This window comes from Camelus ferus, chromosome 12 (assembly GCF_009834535.1).
Source record: "Camelus ferus isolate YT-003-E chromosome 12, BCGSAC_Cfer_1.0, whole genome shotgun sequence".
Lineage (NCBI taxonomy): Eukaryota > Metazoa > Chordata > Mammalia > Artiodactyla > Camelidae > Camelus > Camelus ferus.
Window position 1 is genome coordinate 34,455,132 of NC_045707.1, and position 27,878 is coordinate 34,483,009.

At 37.9% G+C, this 27,878-nt stretch overlaps 1 long non-coding RNA gene across 1 annotated transcript; it reads right to left on the reverse strand.

Annotated features, from left to right (window-relative positions):
• On the reverse strand, positions 1 to 27,828 carry LOC116667666. The gene is made up of 3 exons (XR_004324623.1): positions 27,234 to 27,828; positions 5,026 to 5,174; positions 1 to 243 (listed from the first exon to the last, which is right to left on the reverse strand). It is a non-coding gene; the product is annotated as an uncharacterized LOC116667666 (long non-coding RNA).
• Between the last annotated feature and the right edge of the window lie 50 nt (positions 27,829 to 27,878).

Below are 27,878 nucleotides of genomic sequence, written 5' to 3' on the forward strand. Positions count from 1 at the left end.
CAGAATCCCCCTGAAGCACTCAGGGGAGTACTCATCAGTTCATCAATGTGAAGGCATCATCCAAGGTTAGGATGAAAATCAAATAAAAGCACTAGAGAACAGTGTCTGGTACTCACAAAGTGCTGGCAGTTGTGCCTAGTCCCACCAGACAGAGTGGGAAAAACCATAATCCACAGGGTATGGGTCAACCTCAGGAAGTTGCCTCAGTAGTTGAGAGTAATTCCATTGAGCACTCCTCTGGACCTGAGAAATAAATCATAAAAGGATCAAATTGTTTGTATCTTTGTCTCAAAATTCATTGGCTCCCAGAACAAATCTCAAAAATATTTAAAAGAAAATGAAAGCGTGTGCTATACACCAGAAATTGACACAACATTGTAAACTGACTATAACTCAATAAAATTTTTTAAAAAAGAATATGAAAGCAGATGCCTAATAAGGTAAAGTTTCAATATCTGTCATCTAATCAACTAATGAGTGAGTTTAGCAAGGTTGCACAGGATAATAAATGTGAAAATAAATTGTATTTCTCTATAATTGTACACCATCAGTGTACAACCAGAAATTGAAATTAAAACACCATTTTGAATAAAGTCAAAATGTGAAATACTTAGGGATAAATCTGTAAAAACATGTGAAAGACCTGTGTGCTGAAAACTGTAAATGAGTGGATCACAAGGCCTGAGTGGCAGAGAAGCTGACATCCTAACCTGGACCTATCTCAGGGCCCTCTCTTGCTCTGTCTCTCAGAAAATAGAGGATTTCCAAGTCATCCAATGAATGTGTCAAAGAGGTATTCTGTATTGCAGTATGCACTTCCTCCGAACTCCAGAGGCCCACAAAGCACAGTGCTCATTTTCTTGTGGCACGAGGTGTGAAGCACAACAGTATATTCATTCATCTTAGAAGGAGGTATCCCAGTAGTGCCCTGTCTGTTGACTCCAGAAAACTCTAAATATGGCAAGCTTTTGAATCTCCATGGGGCTTTCCTTCCACTTTCTAGTGTTGGCTGTCATCCAGGGTACTTGTCACTTCTTGCTCACAAGAGTCAGTTAACATGATGTCATCAATATAGTGGACCAGTGATGTTCCATGAAATAGCAAGATGACTAATGGCAAGCAAACACATTATGACAGAAAGCTAGAAAGTTAACACAGGTCTAGATCAAGACAATAAGTTTGTCTTTGCTCTCTGCAAGCAAACTGCTTTGGATCCTTTCTACTGATTGCGATTGATAAACACATTTATCAAATCAATAGTTGGATGCTGAACCCCAGTGGTGATGTTAATGTTCTCCAACAAAGCTACCATATTTGGCATGGCAGCTGCAGTTGGAGCTACCACCTGTTTATATTTATGATATTCTAATGATATCCCCCATTGTCCATATTTTTTTTACAGGAGCCAGAACTAATCCTTGAGATGAGAGAGAGTACCATTCCTGCATCCTTTCAGTCTTACAGTGGCATTAATCTCTGTAATTCCTCGTGGATGGTATTGCTTCAGACTTACTATCTTTGCCAAAGGTGGGTGACAGTTTCAAGGACTTTCTCTTGGCTCTTTACTAGCATTATGGTACTTACTTTGAAAATCTATGGTCAAAGGTTAGAGTTCTCTTTGTGCCAAGAATCTTTATTTCAATTATACATTCAAGACAAGGAAAATTACCACAAGATGGATCTGTGGACTCACTGAATCAGCTGTAAACTGGATTTGGGCCAGGACTCATCTAGTAACTAGCCTGCAAGTAAGCTATTAGAACCACTTCACGCTAACACACTGCTTCCATAATCTCTGGAAAGGGTACCCCTTTCCATTTATTTGACTCAGTTCAGTTATGTGAGAAACAATGTATCATAAAGAATTGGTTAAATGGATATCAAAAGACTGAAAAAGCAAAAGGAATACATAGAGATTACACAGAAATAATGGCATCGAAGCTAGGGGCTGGGGAGCAAAGGAAAGATGATGGATTTATTGAAACCTCGAGGCTTGGAGAGCCTCCACACAGCAGGAACTCAGGTCTCTGAGGAGGGGTGCTGGAAGCGGGTATCTCTGAGGGGGTGACTTTGACAGGTGCAGAACACAAAACGGGAAGGAGCTGGTCATTTCTCCTCCAGGCTTTCAGTCTCCCCCTAGTGTTCCCTTTTGGAAAACCCTAACAGGGAGCCCGCTGCTACAACAGAAACACAGCTCAAAGAGCATCAGAAAGCAAAGCATAGAAAAGCAGGACTGGAGCTGAGAAACGATAGCTTAATAGGCAGCCTGTGCCCCTCAGACCATCTGAGTGGCAGCTGGCTCATCGTGGCCTTATCTGGGTTGCCCAGTGCTGTGAACAGGACCCAGTCTCCTCCGTAATCCTCGTGCTTGCCATTGTTCCCATATCCCTGAGACATGAGATGTACTACAGCCGCAGCACATGCCAGAGCCTCAGTTTCTCCTGTACCCCATCCCAGTTCACCCTAGATGAAAGTCTTAGTGATTCTGATCCTACTGCAAGCGGCAGTTATTGCCACCTCCACTTACCGTCAGCAGTAAGGTCCCTATTGGTATCAGACTGGAGAGAACAAACAACTCCAAAATCCTATGCTGAGAAGTTTGCTTTCAAGGGTTAGTCTTGGTTCCAGCAGCCTTAGTCAGAGAGCTCCAGAGCATAGAGCCAGAGGCAAACACTTACATGTTGCTACTTTACCGGAGAGTGGAAGACCAGGAGTGAAGGAAAGGAGGAAAGAGGCAGGGACGGCAGCACAAGGTATATTACTGAGCAGCCTACCACCTGGTTTCAAACAAACTCATTGCTTGATCTTGCAGGATCCTAAGAGCCTATGAACTACTGCATGTCAGGACAGTCTGAGGGATGGAGGGAAGGAGGAAGGGTGGATCACTTTTCTGCTGGCTTCCATCTCCCGTTGTTCTAAGATTCACTCTCTGTGATTCTCTTTGAGATCTACTTTCCTGCAATTTTGGTTTGAAGGCATGAGTCCATGCCCTGGGACATCTCATGCCTCAGGAGCAACAGGGGCACCCTAAGTCAGGAGGTGGAAGTCTTGGACAAGGGACAAGGCACAGTCTGGTTGTAGTGAGCCATAGCTCATGCTGGATGGGTCACTACAGGAGCACGAAGGGTAAAAATAATGAAAAAGGTAAAAGTAATGAATAATGAAAAAGGAGAGACTGAAAAGATCCAAGTGATGTCTGTTACAAACATCCTTTATAAAAACAAAAAATGAGAAACAACCCAAAGACTATTAATAGGAGAATGATTGGGAAAAAATTCATCTAATATTGTGCAGGTATAAAATATTAGAAATTATTTTATGGAAAAATCTATAAAAATATATTATTAAGTGAAAAAGAAAGGAGAGGATGAGCATTTATAATATGCAACCTTTTACTAAAAGAGTAGGGAAATGATATACCTTTTAGTATATGCACGAAGACGTTCTATGATGACATGTGAGAAACTAAGAAGAGTACTCACCTGTGGATACCACAGTAAGAACTGAGCTTATAGGGACACGGATGGGTTTTCACTATAAAATGTTTTGTACTTTTGGGATTTTGAGACAGGAGCATGTATTAACTAGCATTCAATTAAAATGTTGCATGGGGGAAAGCAGTAGAGAACATCTAGAAAAACAAAAAGTAAGGAAATACTACTTCTTGTCTCATAGGCATAAGTAACCTTTTGAAATAGACAAAAATGACAATGATAATAAAAATCAGCAAAGGTTTTTTAAAACCCCAGACCTCGTTCTTCAAAAAGTTTAATTAGTCATGCAAGACTAACAAATAAAAAAGAGAGAATATGAAAATAAATGAAATACAGAATGAGAAAAGCAATAAAAATATAGATACAATAACACAAACATGTCCACACTAACAAATTTGAAAACTTTGACGAAATGGAAAAATTCAAAGAAACATAAGACGCTGAAATGAAAAAGTGAGAATTTGAAGAAAACACTAAGAATTTAAAAAAAAACAAAATGATAGTCAAAGACCTCCGCTCTACCCCACCCCACCCCCAAATTATCCCAGGCCTGAATGACTTTACAGTGACTTCTATCAGTATGTCATGGAAAGGTTAGTTCTTATTTGATCCAAATTTTCCTAAAGGTGGAACAAAACTGCCTTTGTTTTATGAGGCTAATGAAATCTTTTTTTTTTTGTTTCTTTTGGTGGGGGTAATTAGGCTTGTCTATTTAATGGAGGTACTGGGCATTGAACCCAGGACCTCATGCATGCTAGGCATGCACTCTACCACTGAGCTATACCCTCCGCCCAGGTTAATGAAATCTTGATTCCCAAAACATAAGGACAAACCAAGAAAAGAAAATTCCAGGACATTTCTTTTATAAATATAAATGCTACTTTCAAAATAGGAGCCAAATCTGACCACTTATTACCTCCTCAACAATCCAAGCCACTATTATCTCTCATCTGGACTTTTTGCAACAGAGCTGTTTCCATTCCTGGCCCACTGCCATCTGTTCTCCAGACTGGCAAGAGTGTTTTTTTTTTTTTTTTTCTTAAAGAGTAAGATACCACTTTCATTTCTTTTAGATATCTGCTCAAATATCTCTTGATAAAAGAGGACTTCATCTTTTTCCACAGCCCCATCTCTCTTTATCCCTTACTGTGCATTATTGTTTTGCTTATTACCACCAGCTAGATTATGTATTGCTTTGTTTATGCTTTATTGTCTGTCTCCCCACTTCAGAATTAAATTTCATGAGAGCAAGGATTTTGTTCTGTCACTACTGTTTTCTCTGTACTTAAAAGAGCGGTTGGCACAGAGTAGATATTCAAAGAGCTGCTGAGGAATGTCATTTTTATAAGTATAACTACACAGAAATAATATTGTATATTGTACAGAATTTTCATATATGCAAGAAACCTAAAGACATGCATTTGAATGATAGCCATCAAATTCAGGAGAATGCAATCAGTACATGGGGTAATGTTGTATTTCATATGTTGAGTAATAGGTACATAGGTATTTATTATATTATCTTCCTTACCTTTTTAAGGTATCTGAACAGTCAGTATATTAATGATCAAGTATAGACTCAAGAGTCTGACCAACTGGGTTTGAATTCTGTCTCTGCCATTCAGGAGCTGTGTGACTTGAGAAGTTCCACTTAACCTCTCCAGGCTTCAGCGTCTTTCTCTGTAACATAATGATAATAATACCCATTATCATCAGTGAATATATGAAAAGTGGTTGGCATATAATCAGTTCTATGTAAGACTTCCCCTATTTCCTGCTATTGAGTTCAAATTCAACAGGATTCTACTCTAAGCAACAAAATAATAACGGCCTCTCTTGGCATGACCCATAAGGAGCACATAACAGAGGCATAGCTGTGTTTAATTTTGACCATGCCATTTCCTAATTATGTGACCTGCAACAAGTTATTTTCCTTTTATGATCCTCAGTTACTTCTCCTGAAACATGGGAATAATAATTTACTCTTTTATCAACTAAAATTGACCAAACATCCACTATATTCAAACACATGAGACAATGGCTCACATATAATAGGTTAGCTATTACTGTTGTTGCCTAGAACAGTGAGAAGCACTGTAGAACAGAGATGACAAACACATAGACCCTATTCTTAAGGAGCTTATATCCTAGTAGTGGAGACAGTCTGACACCTAGACAAATTATAATGCTGTGCGAAAAGTTCGACATTTGAAATAGTACAGAGAAGGGAGTGGTTAAAATATGACAGAGTCCGTTGTGATTCCCCAGTGACAAAACTCACTGAGAAGCCTCCCTTTAAGTGCCAGAGAAAGCTGACCATGGGGGATGCCACATAATTTTGACCTCTGCATCCTCTTTCTATGTGTCTCCAGGGGCCTCCACTGAGGAAGCTTAGCATTGTGCCACCTGTCAAGGGAGATATGTTCCAATATCACAGGCTTGGCAATGAAGGTGAGTGTGAAGCAGAAAGGCAATAGATTGATAATGGTATGAACTAATGAATCCCAGATTATATTAAATGTAAGTAAACTAAATGATTCCATTAAAAGGCAAAAATTTTGAGACAGTTACAACTAGATGCTGTACAAGAAACACATTTAGAAAATAAAAACATAGAAGGTATGAAAACAAAATTTTCTATTTCAATTATTAGAAATAAGGATAATAAAAAAGATCAATTTGCAAGAAATTGATAAAAAATGAAAAATTGTATGCATCTAATAACAGCTTTCAAATGTAGGAAGCAAAAATTGATAGTTACAAAGTGAAATAAACAAATTTACAATCACATTGAGAAATTGTAACATACTCTTTTTAGTAGCTGATTATAAGTAGATAAAAATCACTGTGGATATACAAGATTTGTGGGACTGTTACAATAATAGACACATAGATCAATGGAGCCATAAAGAAAATCCTGCAAACAGACCTCTACATATATGGAAGCTTGATTTATCACAGAAGTAGCGCTGGAGTGCAGTGAGGCAAAAGATCTTCTAAAAAACCATTGTTAGGACAAAGGAAAGCACTTAAAATAAAGGAAAAAATTGATACCGTGGACTAATATTAAGATTGTGAACTTCTGTTCATCAAAAGACACTAGGAAGATACTGAAGACAAGGTTCAGAGTGGGAGAAATTATTTGCATAACATTTCTATTACATGTACTAACAAAGAGATTATATACAGAGCATTATGAAAAAGACAACTCAAAAAAGGTAGGGCAAAACCTTAAGTATTTCACATAAGAGGAAATGCAAATGGCTGATAAAGGTGCTCAGTCTTATTGGTAATCAGGAGTGTGAGATTTAATCTAAAATGAGATCTGTACCCACTGGAATAGCTAAAATTAAAAGTCTGACAATACCAAGAGTTGGTGAGAATGTGGTACAAAAGCAACTCTTACCTATTGTGGATTAGAGAGTAATTGATGCAAATACTTTGGAAGACAGACATTATGTAGCAAGAACAAAGATACATGTGTTCTATGACCCAGCAATTCTTCTCCTCAGTATATACTCTACAGAAATGCAAACTTAGATGTACCAAAAGACATGGACAAGAATTTTAATTACAGTCCTTTTGTGTAATAGCCAAAGAGTGGAAACGAACCAAATGTTTATGGATGATAGAGTGGATTAAAATAGAAAATGTGGTATATTTATTCAAATGAATGTTATACAGCAACAGAAATGAATTAACTACAACTCATTTACAATGCGGGTAATTTTTAAAATAATGTGATAAGTAAAAGAAGCCAGCTAGAACAGATTGTATATAAAGTTCAAAATCAGGCTAAACCAAACTATAATATTTAGGATGTGTGCCTATGTGGTTAAAAAATTTATATGCAGATATATAAAGAAAACAAGACAGTGTAAAAGCCAAGGAAGTGCTACCTTAGCGGGTAAGAGGGGTTGTAAATTAGGTGGAGCAAGTAGGACTTTTGGGGTAATGGCAATATTCTGTTTCTATTTCTTGGTTTCAGTTACATGAATGTTTACTTTTTCATAATTCATTTAGCTGAACATACACATTTTTGCACTTTCCTGCATGTTCTATTTTGTAATAAAATGGATTCAAATACAAAAAGAAAGAAACAAATAATCCTAACATGGGTGAAACATTGTGCTCGGTGTTTCCAGTTTGTTCTCTCTTTTAGTTCTGATAATAACGCTATGAGAACAGTATTATAGTATTATCATCTCTATTTCAGGGGCATGCACTATATTTTAGTCATCTCTGTCTTTTAAAATCTGGTACTGTGTCTGACATATGACAATACCATACATGTTCATTATTAACCTGAGGGTCAAAGAAGTTAAATGCTTTTTTCCCAAGGCAGTGTAACTCACAAGGAGCGGAACCTGCAAACTCCAGTTTTCTGAGTCCAAGTTCTGTCCAACTGCCACATCTGCCTTCCACATTTCTGCTGTGGCAGGCAGAAGGGCTCCCTGATTCCGGTAGCCTACTGCACACACAACTATATAAAAAACCTGTTTCCAAAGATGGACTGCAAATAGATTGCAAGATTAGAGGCATCCAGAAAGCAAGGGCCTTGGCCACACAGAGTCCGGCCATGGTAGGACACAATGGAAATTGTGCACCTTAAACTGTGTTAAACTGTCATCAGGCAAGGAACCAGCATCCCTTCCTCCAGGCATGAGGCACTGTCCCTTTGTCCTAAGGAAAATATTGTAGTTGTCATTCTGGAAGCAGCAGAGATAATGCTAAAATTTTATTTTAAAGTGCTTTGCATTTACCCCCTTTTATCCCCCGTAACTCACAATGCATTTAACAAGTTTATCAGAATGGAGTCAGGAAGTATTGGTGTAAAGATTACTTGAATACAGTTAAACGGACCTCAGGCCTCAGTCTGTGGACTATTTGCCATTGTGGACACGACAAAAATCTGTTTCATACTGGTTTCTGACATAGAGAAATTATACAAACGTCTAGCAGAACAAAAGGGTTTTACCCAGCGTGCGAACAATGACAAATTTAGCAGATTCTCAGCAGGAGAAGCAAGTTCTAGGAACTCTCCTGAGAAGAGTTTTTTTTTTTTTTTTCAAACTGCAGGTCACAATATATTAGTGGGGGCCAATGTGTTAGAAAAAAATGAAATAAAATAGATTAGAAAATATTAGAATGTCTTGCCTGTAGTAAGAGTAAGTTACTGTTTCATGAAACTTTTGTTCCATATTATCTGTGTGTGTAGATACATGCTGTTTTTGAGTTCCTGACCCAATTTCAATGTGTGTGTGTGTGTTGGGTGAGGCGGTCCTTCCCCACACACTGCCAAGTAATTCTCAGAATACCAGTTGGGTGTCCCACAACTTAACTTAATTCTGACACTATCTCACTTGATCTACCTGGAGATAGCATCAGATCCCACAGGTAAGGGGTCAGTCCAACAACACTTCTCCTTAACCCCTTTAGATGCCAGTTGCAAACCCAGGTTATCACCTGTGCTTCTGACTGACCAGCTATAGTTGGGGGTTCCAAAGACCTCCTTCAACTCAGGATGCCAATTCCAAGTCCAGGTTGTTACCTGTACATCTGACAGACTGGGTATAGATCAGTGGCTCCCATGACCCCCTCCTTGGGTTCGATTAATTTGCTAGAGTGGCTCACAGAACTCAAAGAAACATTTCACTTACTAGAAAACCAGTTTATCATAAAGGGATTTAACTCAGAAACAGCCAGATAGAAGAGATGGACAAGACAATGTATGGGGAAGGGTATGGAGCTTCTGTGCCTTCTCCAGGTGGGTCACTCTCCCCAAATATCCATGTATTCACCAACTCAGAAGCTCTCTGAACCTCATTCTTTTGGGAATTTATGGAGACTTCATTACATAGGGATGAATGATTAATTCATTGGCCACTGGTGATTGATTCAACCACAAGCCCATCTCCCTCCCTAGAAGTTAAGGAGGTGGGACTGAATTTTCCAACCCTCTTATCACACGATTGGCTACCCTGGCAACTGATCCCCATCCTTAGGTGCTTTCCAAAAGTCAGCTCATTAATATAACAAAACACATGCTGATGGCTCTCATCACTTAGGAAATTCGAATGGTTTTAGGGGTTCTGGGCCAGAAATGGGATGAAAACCATATATGTTTTTTTTTACTATAAATCACAATACCACACATGCATGTATGTGTATATATACAGTCGTATTTATCAAATATATCAAATACATTTGATATATCAAAATTTTGATCCACAGGAGGTTGATCTGAGTGTTATAGGAAAAATGGGGCTACGGGAGGATGGATGTGTCCCAGGTTTCAGTTGAGTCCCTGGGAAACATCCTGCCAAGTGAGGGTCCTTGGCTTTGTGCAGAAAAGAATTCAAGTGAGCCATAGTTGGGTAAAAGTAGATTTATTCAGAGAGATGCACACTCCATAGACAGAGTGCCTGTCATCCAGAAGACAAGAGAGAGTGACAGAGAGAAAGAACCCACGGGGTGCAAGGTTGTTAGTTTTTATGCACTTGGTAACTTCATGTGCTAACAACTGGGAGGATTATTATAACTACTTTGGGGCTGGGATTCCCAAGAATTGGGCCATCACTTATCCTTTGACCTTTTATGGTCAGTCTTGAAACTGTCCTGGCACCTATAGGAGTGCCATTTAGTATGCTGTTGTATTTCAATGAGCATATAATGAAGCTCAAAGTCTACTAGGAGTTGAATCTTCCACCATCTTGGTGCTAATTGCTGTGTCATTTTTTAATGGTTGTCTCCTGCCCCCTTCCCTTCTGTCTTATAAGGATGCAAAACCAGAGGATATCGGTTAACTGTATCTATAAATTTGTATGTATTGAATTTTGATATCCTGGGTTTTTCTTAACGTGCAACATGCTAAAAAATATGTTTGAAAACCTCTGCTTTGGTTGATATTTTTCTTCTATACTATAAGATTCATGTTAAAATCCCAGAGTTTAAAGTGTTCACTTTAATGGCAATTCAGATTGTAAAAAAGAAATATTGGGGTGCATAACATGTCATAGCCCACAACCTATTTCATCTGAATCAGTAACTTGGTAGTGGCCCAGATGCAAAGCTAGAGAATTCTGTGACGTCACTAAGCTCAAGCAAGGAACAACTCTTCTGCACTGTTACTTTAACATGGTCTAAAGTCAACAAAGTGAGGCACAGCTGAGAGGAAGTTCTGTGCCAAGGCACACTGAAGACTGATCCTCTCACCAATCCTGACCGCCACCATCAGACTGTAGGACCACTCAGGTCACCGACCTTCAGCTACAGATGTCCACTGCAAAACCTGGTCAGGAAATAGAAACTTCTTCCTCATGTCTTCTAAACAGTCCTCCTTATTTACAGTAACTCCTCTTAGTTTAGTGTTTTCTGTTTATCCTTGCCCCTGACGGGACAGGGGTTAGTTTCATTTCATATAGGAAAGAGATTTTAAAGGTACTTAAACGAGTATTTCTCTTTTTGGCATAATGATCTTATTTATATATTGAATTATTTGGGGGTCTGTGGAAAAAAAAGACCTCTTTAATATTATTAAAACAAATTATAAAAAAGAGACCCAGAAGCATCCAGAGGTAAATCTGCCCATACTACATGTAAATAAAATTTCATAACTTGATTATTTTTCCATTGCTCTTTTGCTCAAGAGCTCCTGACATTTTAACTTCATGCCTCTCTGCCAGCACTTTGTTTTCTTCAAGATGAAAATGATAAAAAGAATTCTGATGTGAATAACCACTCACTAAGCTTTCTATCTGACCCATTGAATTTTATTGTGATCGCTAAAAGTGAAGACAAAGCTATATTTGATTATTACGTTTGTTGTAAGAACTGCTTGTCTCTTGGCCCAAAGCTTTACTGCAAGTGCAGAAGCATGTGTACATTATGAAGAAAATTTGTGAAATGATTTGGTGGAGACAAATAGGAATGAAGATAAAATTCTGCCTGTGAACATAAATAGGCCAGGTATTTTCTAATTTCTTATGAGTCATACCAGTGCAAGCAATAGCCTGACGGATCCTGGGTGGATGGGTGAAAAAGAGGGCAGACATAGATGGAAAAGCAATGAGTGCTGAATTTTATATCTGATTCTAACAAGATCGATTACCCTTGATCAGCATGACTTCTCAGAAGTTTCCACGGGGATGACATTCATAAAACATTTTAACTTCTGAGAATAGTTTGCTCCATTTCTGAACTATGGGGCTGAATACTGCTGATGAAGAGAGGATAAACTGTTTTTTCCCAAACTACAAACATTACTGCTAATTTCTCTCAGTCTTTCTGTCACTCTCTGGGAAGGGGGTCCTGTTTTAAGACTGTCGACAAGTTGCAGCCACTGTGGAAAACAGTATGGAGATTCCTCAAAAGACTAGGAATAGCCTTAACATATGACTCAGGAATCCCGCTCCTGGGCATATGTCCAGAAGGAACCCTACTTCAAAAAGGCACCTGCATGCCAATGTTCATAGCAGCACTATTTACAATAGCCAAGACATGGAAACAGACTGAATGTCCATCAACAGATGACTGGATGAAGAAGATGTGGTATGTTTATACAATGGAATACTATTCAGCCATAAAAACTGACAGCATAACACCATTTGCAGCAACAGGGATGTCCCTGGAGAATGAAATTCTAACTGAAGTAAGCCAGAAAGAGAAAGAAAAATACCACATGAGATTGCTCATATGTGGAATCTAGAAAAAAAGAACATAAATACAAAACAGAAACAGACTCATAGACATAGAAAACAAACTTGTGGTTGCCAGTGGGGGGGTGGGAAGAGAGAGACTGGTAGTTCAAAATTTGTAGATACTGACAGGCATATATAGAATAGATAAACAAGATTACACTGTATAGCACAGGGAAATATATACAAGATCTTGTGGTAGCTCACAGCGAAAAAAAAAACATGACAATGAATACATGTATGTTCGTGTATAACTGAAAAATTGTGCCCTACACTGGAATTTGATATAATATTGTAAAATGACTATAACTCAATAAAAAAGATGTTTAAAAAAAAAAGACTGTCGACAAATTAGCACAGCATCACTATCCATAACCCCTTCCAAAGGGCCAGACGCTGAGTGAAGTCTTGAATCTGCATGTTTCCATTTTGTCCTCATAACAAACATATGAACTAACTAGAAGTTGTTATTCTTGTATAAAACAAGGCTAGTTAAGCTCTGGACCCCGCTTTCTACCTTATGCATTTCTCTCCAACTTATTACTCCCTTATGCTGCCATTTGACAGCATTTTACTTCTATCCCACAGATGCTCTGTGCTACCAAAAATAATTAAGGGACTTCACGTAACTTACAGGCAAGATGATATTTATATCTAAATATCATAAACGGCCCATATATAATTATGTATTTGTTGGAAGATTATCTTGTCCCCATAACTATTACTTATAAGCTGTACAAATAGATGCAACATTTTAGATTATTACTCAAAAATTTTGTGAAGCACCTCATATACCAGTAATTTGTTGAACTAGTGCTCATTTTTGAAAAAAAATTACAAGGTGATTTTTTTCATGTTGAATTCTTGCTTACTCTTCAGGAAATAATTTGAGGAGTGACTGCTGTTGGGCAATATTCAAACAGTATCATAACCAGTATGGAAATTATATTTTTGAGTTCACCTTTTAAGGTGAAAATGCTTCTTTCTGGAAAGACTGCAAGTGTCATGGCTCACCACGACTGAGGATCCAACATAAACCGGTACTGTGTGTCTTCTTTCTTGCAGGGTGGATGATTTAAATCCTTTCATCTCTGAGATTATGTGTACTAAGCAGTGGGCTCATTATGTAAAACAAACTTGATAGCAGAAAGTGTTGGCAGAAATTGGAAACCAAGAAAAATAGTTACCTTTTTTAAAAAAAAAAGTTACTTTTATACCTAAAACTTCCAAATGCTTGTGCCTATAGGATCTTTCTCTATTTTTTTTTTTTTTAATATTAGAGAATTCCTGCCCTTCCTGGTGAAAAAAACTTGAGAAATGGTCTCAACATCCTCCATGCTAAATTTTCACAGGCAGAGTCAGAAAACAGAATCAGAAAGAGTGTTCAATGTTTCTTTGGGCTAAATGATTATTCTCCTTCGATTTCTTTTTTTTAAGGCACTGGTCACACAAAAGAATGCTAAAAGTAAAACTAGACATACTAACCCCCTACCCCAATTGACCAGAGTCCTCTATTTAACCATAACAGTCTGACAGTGACATATTTTTCAGAGAAAGGGGTAGATGGTAAGAACTGGAAGTCAATTTAAGTATTTTGTGGAAATAATCTCTTAATGCTGGGTGTTGTCTTGAGATGCAGTACACGCTGCTTATTCTCCGTGAGCTATACTTCTAGAGATTGAACTTGCTATAAAGAACCCTGAAAGCTTACAAAATATTTGATCAAGAAAAAGAGAGGGAGGGTCATCTTTACTGTCAAGAAGTATGCTATAATATCTTGAAGGCATTTTTAATATAAGCATTGGTTAATAAGCATTTTTTAAAGATTAACCAAAATTTATTCCAGGGGGAAAAAATAACAACCAGAGCATCTTTCATTTCCCCTAATTGAGAGACTGTCTCATTAACAGCCTATTTTTGAGGGGTGAGGGGTGGGGGGGGGTGGTCTGGGGCTTCTCGTAACAAGCATTAACAATTTTTACATTCTGGATTACAGTCGTCCTCCTCTGGAGCCAAGGCAGGTAAAAGAAGCCTGTCACTGTTATCCATTATATTTTCTGTGAGATCCAAAATTATTCAGTAAACGACAACAGTGAATTTCATTATGAAGTTATTACTAAATATTTGTTATCGACAATCTCAGGCTGATAAATCAAAACAGTACAATGATCCTTACTAAAACCAGGGCCACAGGATACGAAGCACTTTTGTGGTTTAAAACAAAACCAAACCAAATACCTACAACAGGGAAGCAAGTACGAATGTTCAAATCTAGCAAGTCCATCTAGCCTCTGACAGAAGATATGCTAAATGACATCGTGGGTCAGGGATTTTCCTGCTGTGTACCCAGCCCTGGCGTAGTCCCCAGAGCATGAGATTCAAAGGGTACTAATTCCCCTCCAGCAGCAGCTTCTGACAAGAGCGCAGGGCTGGTGCCCACAGTCCACAGAACCAGGAGATCCAGGCTCTCTTGGTCCAGATGCAAAATGGGAAGAAGGGGGCATAATATTTCACCCCTACCCCTAACATTTAAAAATAATTGAGCATATCCCCCCAACATAGAGAGATATATTTATTTACAAATTGTATCCATATATTATTAAGCTAATAAATGATATGCACATAATAAAATCTAAGAGAAGTAGAATTTTTAAATAAAAATATGTGAACAAAATTTCCCCATACTTTCCGGCTGTATCACATTGGTTTGTTTTGAGCAATCCGTGGAGTGCACCCCACCCCCCAACCCCGAGGCCACCACTGGCATGCACTGAACAAGTACAGGCTGGCCTGTCCTTTCTTTCAAATGTACAAGTTCCCTGATTAGCAGCTATCTTGATGTTTTTAATTTTGAGGAACAACAGGAAGCAACATTTGAAAAAATTACCGCATTTATTCAGGAACAACATTTCTAGAGATCGTGTGCAATGGTGAAAAAAGAATTTCTCTGGGATCTAAGCTATTTGTCATATTGTGAAGCCTCCTGCTTAAAACAGAGTTAAACCAAGTTTGAGAGCAGCCAGTGAAATAGATTTAGGGCTATGCAAGATTTTAATACAAGTTTAGTAAAAAAAAAAAAATCTACTGGATAGAAGTGGGACTAATGTGTTGAAATTCCTTAATTATTTACTTTAAAAATCATTTTTGGTTAATTATATATAATAGTGTGTTTAAAAATGTATGTATTGGGGGTTATATCAGATCATAACATTTTCACTTGGCTATTTCATAAAATATAAACAACAAAATGGCATATTTACATATACAAATAGTCATAAAATAACATTTATATTAATTAGATGTTTAAGTCAAATAATAAGACAAATATTTTTAAACTTTGGGTGTTTTATTTATAAACCAAGGAATATTGTTTTTTTCCAGGTCCCGCCCCAGCTCCACCTTCTGTAGTTGTACCTATGTTTCAAAGTTCCCCTCTAATTTTCTTTCTTTGAAAGTACTTTGAAATGTCTCCTCACTGCAGTCAGAACTAGTCACTTCCCTCCAGTCCACAAATTGCCTATTGTGGCATTTTTCTTCATCAGCCTGAGTAATAATATCAGCTATTTTGCCCAAGATCACAGTTTGTAAATGGCAGATCTAAGAAGAGCTCAAGTCTATCTGACTGCAAAGTCCAAACCCTCCTGCCAGAGAGCGTCTTACGAAGAACCGTGACTACACCGGTGTCCCCAGAGTGCTGGTGTGGTATTGCCGCATCTAACACAGCATCCTGTACAAAATGAGGAACCACAAATGTTTGGTCATTTGAACTGATAAATGCAAAACAGCAACTTTGAATATATGTATTATATGCATTAATATATAATTTAGTAAGTAATTACATTAGCATTTAAAATTCATATTGCTCTTTGAATATATTTTTGTTCTTTTTTTAAGGAAAACAATATGGAAAGGAGTATGGGGAGAAAATCTGTGGATTACAATAATGTCCTATGCTAAGGAAAAACATTAGGAAACAAGAGAATACAATTTAGGTGGAAAAACACTGAAAAGAAAATAAATTCATTACTTGAGAGAGGGGGCTCATTTTACAATTGACGTCTAAAATTTTTGTTCTTCTTTCACTTTTCCTAGTTCACAGTAGATGGTTAATGATTCACAGGAAAAATAAAGAATTCCACAGAGGAAATTCACTGCCTCACAGTGGTATTTGTATACCCTTCACAAGAATTCTGGGATGTCAGAATAGACTGTCAGAAATCCTGTTTGGCTGAGGCTTCCCAGGAGATACAGTAAAGATTCCCTTGTCCAGATCCCTGGGGCTGCTGATGGAGGGGATAGCAGGGTGCTGGCAGATGCCCATCAAGATAGGAAGTCCCTCCTGAGACAGGAGAAAATTACATCGAGGAAGATGAGTCTGGCCGTGGGAGTCTGTCCAGCTTGGATAGAAAAGGGCTGTTTTGAGAATGAATCTGGAGTGTTTCTGAAGGCCCTCCAGGGCAGCTCTTGAGAACTTGTTCTAAATTTCCTGTAGAGAATTTCTAAAGCTGAAAGAGTAAGGCTCCTCTTTGGAGCCCAAAATGATTATTTTCATCATTTCATCCTTTAAAGTATGCATCAAAGTTAATTCAAGGTTTTCTAAGAGAAATTAAAAAAAAAAACCAATTCTTTAAACTTAAAAGCCACAAAGCTCAATAGGTTATGGAAGGTCTCAAAAAACAAACTTCGGATGATGAAATTATGAATGACCCTGATACAGAAGTACTGTTTTGAAATATCACCAGGTGTATTTTCCCTTCTCAACAATTAATCTTTAGCCTCTGTAGTCCTTCTGACAGGAAGAGTTGGCCATGGAATGGGACATACTGTCTCTGAGAAAAAGAGACATAGAACCTTGAAAGAAAAAGTCATTGCTCAGCCTTGAGTCTCAAACTTGACTTTTAAAAAGTCATAGGAAGACAACAGTCTTGAAAGATAGCTTTAAAGAGAGAAAAAAGGATTTCCTCCTTATCATCAAAGTTGGAATTTTATTCCAGAACCAAAGTTGAAGGATTGACCATAAGGTGAATACACAGCAGAAATGATAAGAATGTGATGTGGAAGAAGTTCTTGCCAAACAGTAAAGGGAATGGCCTGCCTGTTGCTGAAGGGTGGAACCGAGAGAGTGGCTTTCTCCATCCCCAAACTACGGGTGAATTTCAGAGGACGCATCAATAGAGATGACGAGATATGGTTAGGATTCCAGATCGGAGGCTGCTGCTGCCTGCACCGTCCAGCTTAGTACAGAGAAAGGAACTTAACTGAGAGTTCCTGAGCCCACAAGAGGAGAGTGTGGATACAGAAGAGATACCTTGCCCCCTCTGGCAGGGGCTGACAGACTACAGCCTACCTGTGAAGTCTGTTCACCCACGTGTCTTGATAAGCCGCTCTTCAGCATTATCAGTAGATGTTTACATTTTTAAATGATTTTAGACAAATCAAAAGGAGAATATTTTATAACTTGTGAAATGTATATAAAAACCCAAAATAAATAGTCCTATCAGAACCTAGTCACACTCATTTATTCATGTATTTTCTGTGGCTGCTTTTGTGCTGTAATGACAGAGCACGTACATACAGCAGAGACAGCAGGCCCCGCCAAACCTAAAATATTTTGTCTCTTTACAGAAAAAGTTTGCCAACCTCTGATGGGCAGTGATGAAGGTGAAAAAGGGAGGAATAGAAAGTGATGGATGTGAATGCATAGAGAATTCTCCAGTGAGTTCAGTGAATTCATATTTAAAAGACTCTTGAAAAAATGAGGAGACAAAGTGAGGGAAAGGCTCATTAATAATAATAATAATAATAATAATAATAATAATAATAATAATAATAATAAAGAAGAAGGAGAAGAAGAAGAAAAAGAAGGAAGAAGAAGAAGAAGAAGACACAATTTGGAGAAGTAGCAAGGAATATGTGGAAATGTCAGTGAGGCTAAAAGCTCAGAAGATTCTTTCTGAAGCTTGTGACAACTATTAACAGCAAGAAAAAACACTTACTTGTATGTTAAGGAAACAAGAATGGCGTAAAAGGCCACCACCTGGGGTGAATGGCACAGAGCTACTGGACAGAGGAAATTAAGTTGAATTACATAACTCTCTAACTCTACTAACCCCTTAAGTATGTTCCTATCTTTTCTGTGAAGATTTATCATCACTTGGGAAGAACAAAATTAATAGTAATAAGAAATGGAGATTAAGGGAGTAAAATAGTGAGAAAATACTCATCTGCTCTAGTTCATCTCCAGGCTTGGGTGAAAAATACCTCAAGATGTGAAAAAGGTATCATCTCAAACTACCAAAAAGCTATTGATAATCTTCAGGAATTTGAAGAGAATTGAAAAGGTGCTTGAAATACAGAGTTAGACACGGAAAGCCGAAAAAATAAAGAAGAAAAAAAGCTGCAAACTATGGGATTGAGAGTTTGCTGTGACTCCCTGTTAGACTCTAGAATGAACTGTGAGTCTTCAAGAACCGAGAAAGGAAATTTATGATCGGGAAGAGAATAGGTTTACTAAGAAAATCATACCAGATAAACCTCATAGGAATTTTAGATAGGATTATAATATCTATATATCTATATATCTATATATCTTGATTTTGGAGAGTCCTCTGACAGGTTCTCTCAAAATATCCTTGGTAGAAGATTTACAAGGGTTGATGTTTACTGATTAAAAAGTATCATCAGGGCAGTTACGTGGATTTGTAATTAGAGTTACTTGATTAATGATATTCTCCAAAGTGCTGATTGATGAATTAATGCCAAGTTATGGAGAATTCCCCAGGATTATGTTACTGTCTTATTTTCTCTCTCTTTTTTAACAAATGATTTGGTTAAGGATATTGCTGCATGATACCTAAATTTGCAGAAACTCAGTACCAGCAAGGGATGGCTAGCATGTCTCATGGTAAAATCAAGAACCAAAAAAAGTCTTCAGAAACTGAAGCAAATTCTACAATTAGATCCCAAACCAAATAAAGCAAAACATGAACAACAAAACCAAAAGCAAACAGGCAAAACAAAATTGTGGTTCTCAATGCCAGTTGCACATTAGAATTACCTGGCGAGATTTTTATTTAATTGGTCTGCGGTGCAGTCTGAGCATCAGTATTTTTAGAGGCATTCCAATTGATTCTAAGTTCACCAGATTTGAGAATCACTTGGAATACACTAACTATGAAAGATGAGGAGGGGGTAGTAGGTGGAATAACCAAAGCCCAGTGCAAGAATGGAAATGTTTCAAGGATTCCATGGACTGTAAAATCAATGAAACAGTGAGATGTGGCAACTGAAGAAGCTAAAATGACCGTGAGTATTTTACAGAAGTACTTTTTTTTCCTAAATAGAATTAGGAAATGGTAAAAGTAACTCCCATTTGTCAGGCAATTACTCTTGTATCAGGCACAGTAAAAACGACTTTAAGTGCATAATGTATTCATCCCCAATTTGCAGTGGAGAAAACTGAGGTTAGTGAGGTTAAGTAACTTGCCTAAATCACCCAGCTAACATCTAGTGTGGCTAGGGTTTACTGAATTACTATATAGTAATGAATTGAAGAGGGTGTGCAGAGACTAACTGTACTGGGCATTTGTTAGAAAGGAAAAATCTAAATGCTATTTTAATGAAGAACTGATACTGAAGTGAATATAGATACATAAAAAATTCAAATATGTTTCCAAGATTTTCAGTCTATGAGACTAGAATTTTTGTGGGACCTATGAAAAGAATGTGATGGCAGGTAAGAGGGTTCATTTTTTGCAGAAAGATAATTTTGGTTTTTAATAATAATAGGTATTATTTATAAAGTATCTATCTGTGCCAAGCAGTTTACATTCATCTCATTTAAACCTCATACAGCCCTAGGCATAATTAGTATTATTCTCATTTTAGAGAAGTTGCCCAAGATTATGGAATAAGTGAAAGAGCCAGGATTTGAACCTAGGTCTTTGTGAGTTTTAGCTTGCGTTTTGAATCACCTGGCTATACAGTATCACATATTGTATGTAAGGTGACTGTGCTATATCTAAGCAGAAACATGACAGAACAACTGGAAATAGGGGAATAGGACACAGGCAAAATGACTGGGTTATATGTTCAGGTAACTAGCAGTTTAAAAATGTATCTACTAAGTAATTTTGAATGGAGTGTTAGCACATAAATGTTTTGATATGTCCTAAATATAGTGTCACTAATTTCTAAAAATTCTTATCAAGACTGTGTGTGTGTGTGTGTGTGTGTGTGTGTGTGTGTGTGTGTTTGTATGAAATATATACTCCCTTTTATACAAGTTCCTCCTTTGTAGCAAAAATCTCTCGCTCTTCAGCAGTAATAGTGAGGGGTTTTTTTTTATGCCTTAGGTCAAATTTTTTTTTTGAGGAAAATTTATGAAAGAAAACTAAAGTTTTGTACTCTCGATAAGTTTGTTTGTTTTTAGGTAACCTGGCTTCTGTTTTTATCATTATCTTGGCATCTTTACTGAGATGTAATTGATACTCGATAAACAGCACACATTTCAAGTGCTCATGTTGATGAGTTTTATCATATGTATATACGTGAAATCAAGACCATGATTAACAAAACAAACACTTCTATCAATTCCAAAATTGTCCTGGAGCCCTTAACAATCTGTCCACCCCCCCCATCCCCCCCATCCCTAGGCAACTACTGATCTGCTTTGTGTCCCTATGGATTGGTTTTCAATTCCTAAAATTAGGGGAAAATAGACTCATAGATTGTGTACTCTCTTTTATTTGCTGACTTCTTTCTCTCAGAATGATTTTGAGACTTATCCATGGTGGGGTGTGTATTAATGTTTCACTCCTCTTTAGTGCTAGGAAGTATGCCATTGTATGGATATATCACAATGTGTTTATCTGTTGTCTTATTGACAAACATTTGGGTTGTTCCAGTCTGGCACCACCACAAATAAATCTAATATGAACAAACATGTTCATTGTCTTTGTGCAAACATATGCTTTCATTTATTTCGGGTAGACACCTAGGAATGGAATACCTGGGTTACCTGATAGATGTATATTTAGCTTTTTAAGCAACTACCAAACTGTTTTACACCAGCAGTGCATGAAAGGCCCTGTTGTGCTGTATCCTCACCAACACTTGGTATGATCGCCCCTTTTGATGTTTGATTTTAACTATTCTAATAAATACGTAGTGGTGTCTCACTGTAGCTCTAAATTGTCTTTCCCTGATACTAATGATATTGAGCACCTTTTTGTTTACTTGTCATCCTGTAGCTTCTTTGGTCAAGTGTCTGGTCAAATCTTTTGCTCATTTAAAAAAAATTTAAAATATAATTTATTCAATTGTAATTTATGTAATTTAATTTAAAAATACTTTATTTTGCAATAATTGTGCATTCACATTCAGCACTAGGAAATAATAGAGTGATCCCTTATACCCTTCACCCATTGATAACATCTTATGGTATTTACTCATTTTTAAGTAGGAATTTCTGTCTTCTTATTATGGAGTTATATGAGTTCTGAGTACAGCTCCTTTGTCCAAAAAAAAAAAAAAAAAAAAAAGTTCTGCAAATATTTTTTCCTGGGTTAAGCCTTGGTTGTACTGTGAAAGGTAATAGTTTGCCCCAATCAATAAATATTTTCTTCTAAACCAATTCTAGGTTGCAACATGTCTTAAGCATTAATACTTACATCCATTACAACAAAGCTCTCACACTTAGAAATTGATGCAAAATTTTTATTGCATTCTTTGTGAAATACAAAATGAGTTTTTTTACTTGGTTCATAAAGAAAAGTTTGCATTTTCCAAAATGATAAGCAGAGCAAAAACACATATTTTATATAATAGCAATCTTTTTCCTAGAATGTGATATTTTTACCACTTCATCTAATAGTATGAGTAATAATGATGGACTGATTTCATTGTATAAATATTCATTGCTGAGAGACTCTCAGCACCACTTCATTAAATTTATTTTCACTAAAATTAGTATTTACCCCACCCTTTTTTTTTTCAATTATTTCCCAATCCCTGATTCTGTAGGCTCCTGATTTCTCTTTAATTACTCTTTCACACCTTTCCCCCTCAGAGTCAAAACTTTCACCCGGTAGTAGGCAGAATATCTTTTCAAGCAACGGGACAGGTCATCATCAGCAAATACCTGCATTTAAAGCAAAATGCAGCATTTGCTGAATTCTAGCCCTTTCTTCTGCATCCTCCTGCCAAAACTGATAACCAGCTTTACATTTATAAAGTTATGTTTTTAGTTGTCTGAAAACCCTGGACAGTGATTTTATAAATTCGTATCAGAAAATGTTATGATTTTAAAATGCCAAATGATGGTTAACAATGTTATAAAAGTCAAAAATCAGAGTAAAATGGAAGATATTCCAAAGGAAGCAACTTTGTGACTTAAATAATCTTTATAATTTTCTTTAATATGATGCAAATGTATTTCTAACTCTAAAAGAATAATTCCTTCATAGAATAACAATTAAATTTTGATTTAGAGTGTCACTACAAATTAACCAAGAGCTTCCAGCAGTTGTTTAGAAGAGAGTAGATCATAGGAAAATCTCTAGCTGTTGGGTTGTTTTCAGCCAACTGGAAATAAATCTTCTTAAGATTAGTCTTATATAGCATTTACGTCCTTTGCATCTGAGTTGAATTCAGTATTGACAAGTGATCTGTAACAAGAAGCATTTTGTGTCTGTTTATTTGTATGCAAAGCTGTCTACACTGAAACACAAATCAGAACTGCCCTTTCTTTCTTTATTAACATATCAGCTTTGACATTCAACAAAAAAATTACATTTCAGAAATTAATAACCCAGTTGAATAAATAGCTCTATTTTCTTTATTTCCTTTAACTCAATTTACAGCAAATATATGAAGTAAGCAGAGTTCACATTTGCGTGGCATAAAAGCTGTATTAAAATGAATGTCAAACTTATTTTCCACCAAGACACTCCTCCCTGTCACCTGTTCAGCATTCAATTCACAAAAAAAAAATTACTAATAGAAAAATGATTTCCTAATTATGTTTCATGGTACTCTCATCCCCTGAGATAGTACTAAGTAGGACCTTAAAAAATTCTATGCTTGTATGTGTCAGGTAGCTGCATACTTGTATTAGTCAGCTTTGCTGCTGTTACAAAATGTGATAGAACTCTCTTCCTGGCTTGCAGATGGCTGCCATCTTTCTGTATCTTCACATGGCAGAGGAAGAGAGTGAGCGACAGCGAGCATTCATACTCAAGGTACTTCAGAGGGAGTTGTCTACTTTGCCTGCTGAAGACTCATGCATCCTGGCCATACTAAATGGAGGGAGTTGTAGGATGACGGTAACAAAGTCACTTCTGAAAGGGGTGCCTGGCCCCTCTTGGTGGGTCTCTTTAAAAATAGGAGGGAGTGAAGCTGCCTCAATGCAATACCCCTCTCTATCCTCCATTTCTCTTCTTCCCTCCTCAAATGGGCACAGATCAGTAGATGGCCAACTGAGGGATGAATGATCTGAAGTAGGGGGGGGTACCAACGTAAAACGTTTCTTCCTTGTTTTTCAATCACTGCTTTCAAACATACTCTGTCAAATATTTTCCTTCACCCTGAATAACATCTTGGGCAAATCTCAGAGCTTTCCAGGCCCTTTTTTTCCTACAGGGATTCTCATTTCCTCTGAATGGTGGAGGTGGGGTTGTTTGTTTGTTTTTGTTTTTTGAAGTTGGAAGGGGAAGAAAAACCTAGCACCCAGCACTCTCTGCCACCTAATAACCACATTTCTCTTAGAATCCTTTCTTCCCATGGTGTGCCTGACACAGGGTAGACACTCAATAAATGTGAATTAAGCTAAACCACTGGTTGATATTTGAAGAACTTCCCAACAGCTTGAAAGACTCTACTTGTTTACTTTTATCAAATTTCTTGTCTCAGTTTTCCATTATAATCATTGACTAGAAAGAAAATCCTTAGAGGATAGTCTTATCTAAATTTATTTCCTTTTGTACTTACCATTAATTTAGCATTTACAGATCCTTAACATAAAGCATTTTCCCACTGTTTGATAACAAGCTATATTTAGTGATACACAAATCAAATCTCTAAGTGGTCAAGAATACAAAATAAAATTAAGCACTATTGAGTGCCTGCTACAAAATTAACACAGGCTGAGTAACTGAAAGAAGCAGAAGTGGTTTTAAGTTGGTATAAGCCCTTAAGGAACTTACACCGAAGTTGGAGGCTAGCAGATAAACAACTATGATTGGTTCAAGACCTGAGAAAGGGAGGTAGGGGAGGTGAGAGGCATTCCAATAGCGAGGTTTGGAGTATGAGCTCTGAAGCAACACTGTCTGGGCTTTAATCCTGACTGCCCCTTCCTTACTGGTGACCTTAGGTGAGTTACTTAACCTCTCTCCATGCCCCTTTTACTTAAAAGGTAGATTAAATGAGTTAACGCAGCACCTGACCTGTAAGTAAGTGCTGATTATTATGATGAGAGTGATGATGTTTAAAAACTTGGAGTTGGGTCTTTGAGGGACTCAAAAAAACTGATGGAAGCAATTCCTGTAACTGGGAGAAAGACCAGAAAGAAAGGGTTAGGGACAGATAAAGGAAGTCACTGATTGATTGCAAACATCTGAACTTTATTCAGTAGCAGAGACGCACTGAGCTTTTTAAACTGGTGAGTAGCATGATAAAAACAGTGTTTTGGAAAACCGTAAACTGGCTATGTAGGATGGTTTGGGATAGGGACAAGTAAGCCTGAGGAAATATAGTCATAATAATAATAGCCAACTTTTATTAGATGCTTTCCATGACCTTTGTGAGTGTGCAAGAAATATTAGTATAACCAAGCAGGACCCTATGGGCTTTCCTGGGACAGACCCCTCCCCCATATCCTCTGCTTTAGCTCCTCTCTTAAGTACCTAGATAACTGTATCTGATACACATTTCTATAGTTGTTTTTCAGATGCTAAAACCCCTGCCAAATGGAAGAAATTAACTAAGAAGATGATCACTAACATGTAGCCGCCAGATCTGCTGGACACTGAGGATTGATAATGTTAACCCCTGTGACATCACCCTGTTACCTCACCATCAACCAATCAGAGAATTGTGCATGAGCTGATCAGGTACCCTGGGACCCCTCCACCTGGCCTTTAAAAATGCTTTCCTGAAACCCTTCAGGGAGTTTGGGGTTTTTGAGCACGAGTCACCTATTCTCCTTATATTGGAACCAAAACCTGGTGTCAGTAGATTGGCTTTACTGCATGTGGGCAAGTGGACCCAACTTTGGTTTGATAACATTACTTATAAATAATTAGTATTATGTTCCAGGCAGTATGCCGACCACTTTATATGGGATATCTGGTTGTAGACTGAATTGTGTCCCCCCCAAATTCATATGTTGAAGCCCTACCCTCCAAAATAACAGTATTTGGAGATAGCGCCTTTAAAGAGGTAATTAAGGTTACATGAGGACACAATTAAGGTTAAATAAGGTTAAAAGGGTGGAGCCCTAATACAGTATGATTGGTGTCCTTATAAGAAGAGAAAGATGTACCAGGGGTTTGTGTACACAGAGAAAAGGCTATGTGAGGACGCAGAAGGTAGCATCTTCAAGCCAAGGCCTCAGGAGAAACCGACCTTGCTGGCACATTGACCTTGGACTTTCAGCCTCCAGAACTGTGAGAATATAAATTTCTGTTGTTGAAGCCATACAATCCATGGTATTTTGTTATGGCAACCCTGGCAGACCAAGACAATAGCTCATTTAACTCTTAAGTCAGCCCTATGGTAAATACTGACAATCATCTGTTACCCATGGAGAAACACAGGCTCAGAGAGCTTAAAGTGAATTGCCCAAGATAGCTAATAGGTGGTAGTATTCAGGATTTATAGTTAAGCTCCTCTAACTACAAATATAGTTAGAAAATTCAGTTCAGTTCTAAATTGATAAATGAAAAGATTTATACACACAAAAGGAACATGATTTGGTATCTGATTGGATTCAAGCTGAAAAAAAAAAGGGGTTATGACCAGATGATTGAGATTTTAGGCCGCGGGGTTCACACAAGATAAATGACTGGCTTGTTTGTGTGTGGTGTGTGTGTTTAGTTTATATTGACTATTGTGTAAAGGTTGTTCAGGGCAGAAAGGAATTAACTGTGGCTGAAGCACTCACGGAACCTAATGATAGCTGACTTGGGTAAAATGATGGAAGAGATATGGTATTACTGGGGAGAACCGCAGTATTAAAGTAAAAGGATACATAGGGGTAAACGAGTAATGAGGGAAAATTTAAATATGAATTGAGGCCAGATCATGTTTCATCTATTTTAATTGTTATTGCCTATAACTGTGCCTGCCTTTTCCAGGGCACTAAATAACATTTGGTAAAAACAGGAAAGAAATGTGGAGACTTAATACTTGAAAGAAAGGAGCTATTTAAATTGTGTCGTCCCTCCCCCCACCCCCAATACAGGAGCAGTAAGAAATTGAGACTGAATGAGACTGAATTTTCCTCGTTTCTTAACTGGGCTTACTAACCACCTCTCTCTCTCTCTTTTTTTTTTTTTTTTCTTTTCTTTTCTTTTCTTTTCTTTTAAAGGAAGGCAGGTTAGCTCCAATACGAATGAAGCAAATAAAAACATGGATACTAAAATAAATGATTTGATTATCTAATCTCAGATTGTTCTGTGTATATGTTTTAGGGAACAATAAAATAGCCGTAGGGTTATCAATTCCACAAAAGCTGACTTCAGAGGGTAACTGTTTTGCTATTCTAAATAAAACGAGTAAGCCCCGAATACAATCATCAGTCATCGGCTCATTAGTCTTAACTATGGTCCTTCTTGCATCAGTGCACGCTGACTGTACCGAGCAGGGGCTCAGCTGGCTTCAAAGGATGAGGCTACCACCACGCTCACAGGTTAGTAGTAGGAAGTCGCTACTAGGCCTCTGCCAGGAACATCAACTCATCCGCAATGCGCCTGCCCAGACCGCAGCAGCCTAGCTCTGCAGACACCCCATAGCAGCAAAAAACAGCTGTAAGAGAAAATCCGACCTTGCTGCAGAAACCCAGTCCGCCGGGCTCCAAAGGTTTTTCTCCACCACTGCGGCCCCGCCAGACTACAAATCCCCACATTCACTCCTCCTACGGGAGCCAATGAGGAGGCTACAAATTCCTTCAATCACATCCTGGCCCAGTGTAACATGCCGACTGAATTCTGGGATTTGTGGTTTTCACGTGGCAACATTACACCATCGTGGTTAAGGCAATGTAGGCCACGCGTCCGATACCCAACGAAAGCTCCTTCTGATAATTCTTCTGTTAGTCACTAGGATAACCCCTTAATTGGCATTACTCCCAGGCCTTATACTCTTTAAAAGTCGTAAACTTTTTTTTCTTACTTTCGTATAGGGAAAAAAAATAGTCAAGTTATATTCGAATTAAGGCATGCTTGTCCCACTCTCCCCCACTGTCCTTTAACCGTCGGTTTCAAGTCTCGCGAGAACAGCCCCTTCCGGTCGTTGTCATGCCTCCTGGAAGGCGGGTCACGCGAAGACTGACACAGGCTTCAGCCAACAGGCTTGCCCTTTAACTAGCGTCTCCACAGCGTGCGTAGAAAGGCCTCCGTGAACTCTGACCTCAGCTTTCCGTAGCGTCCTGCGTCTACCACCTCCGCCCCCGGAGCGAAGGAGGCGGGTT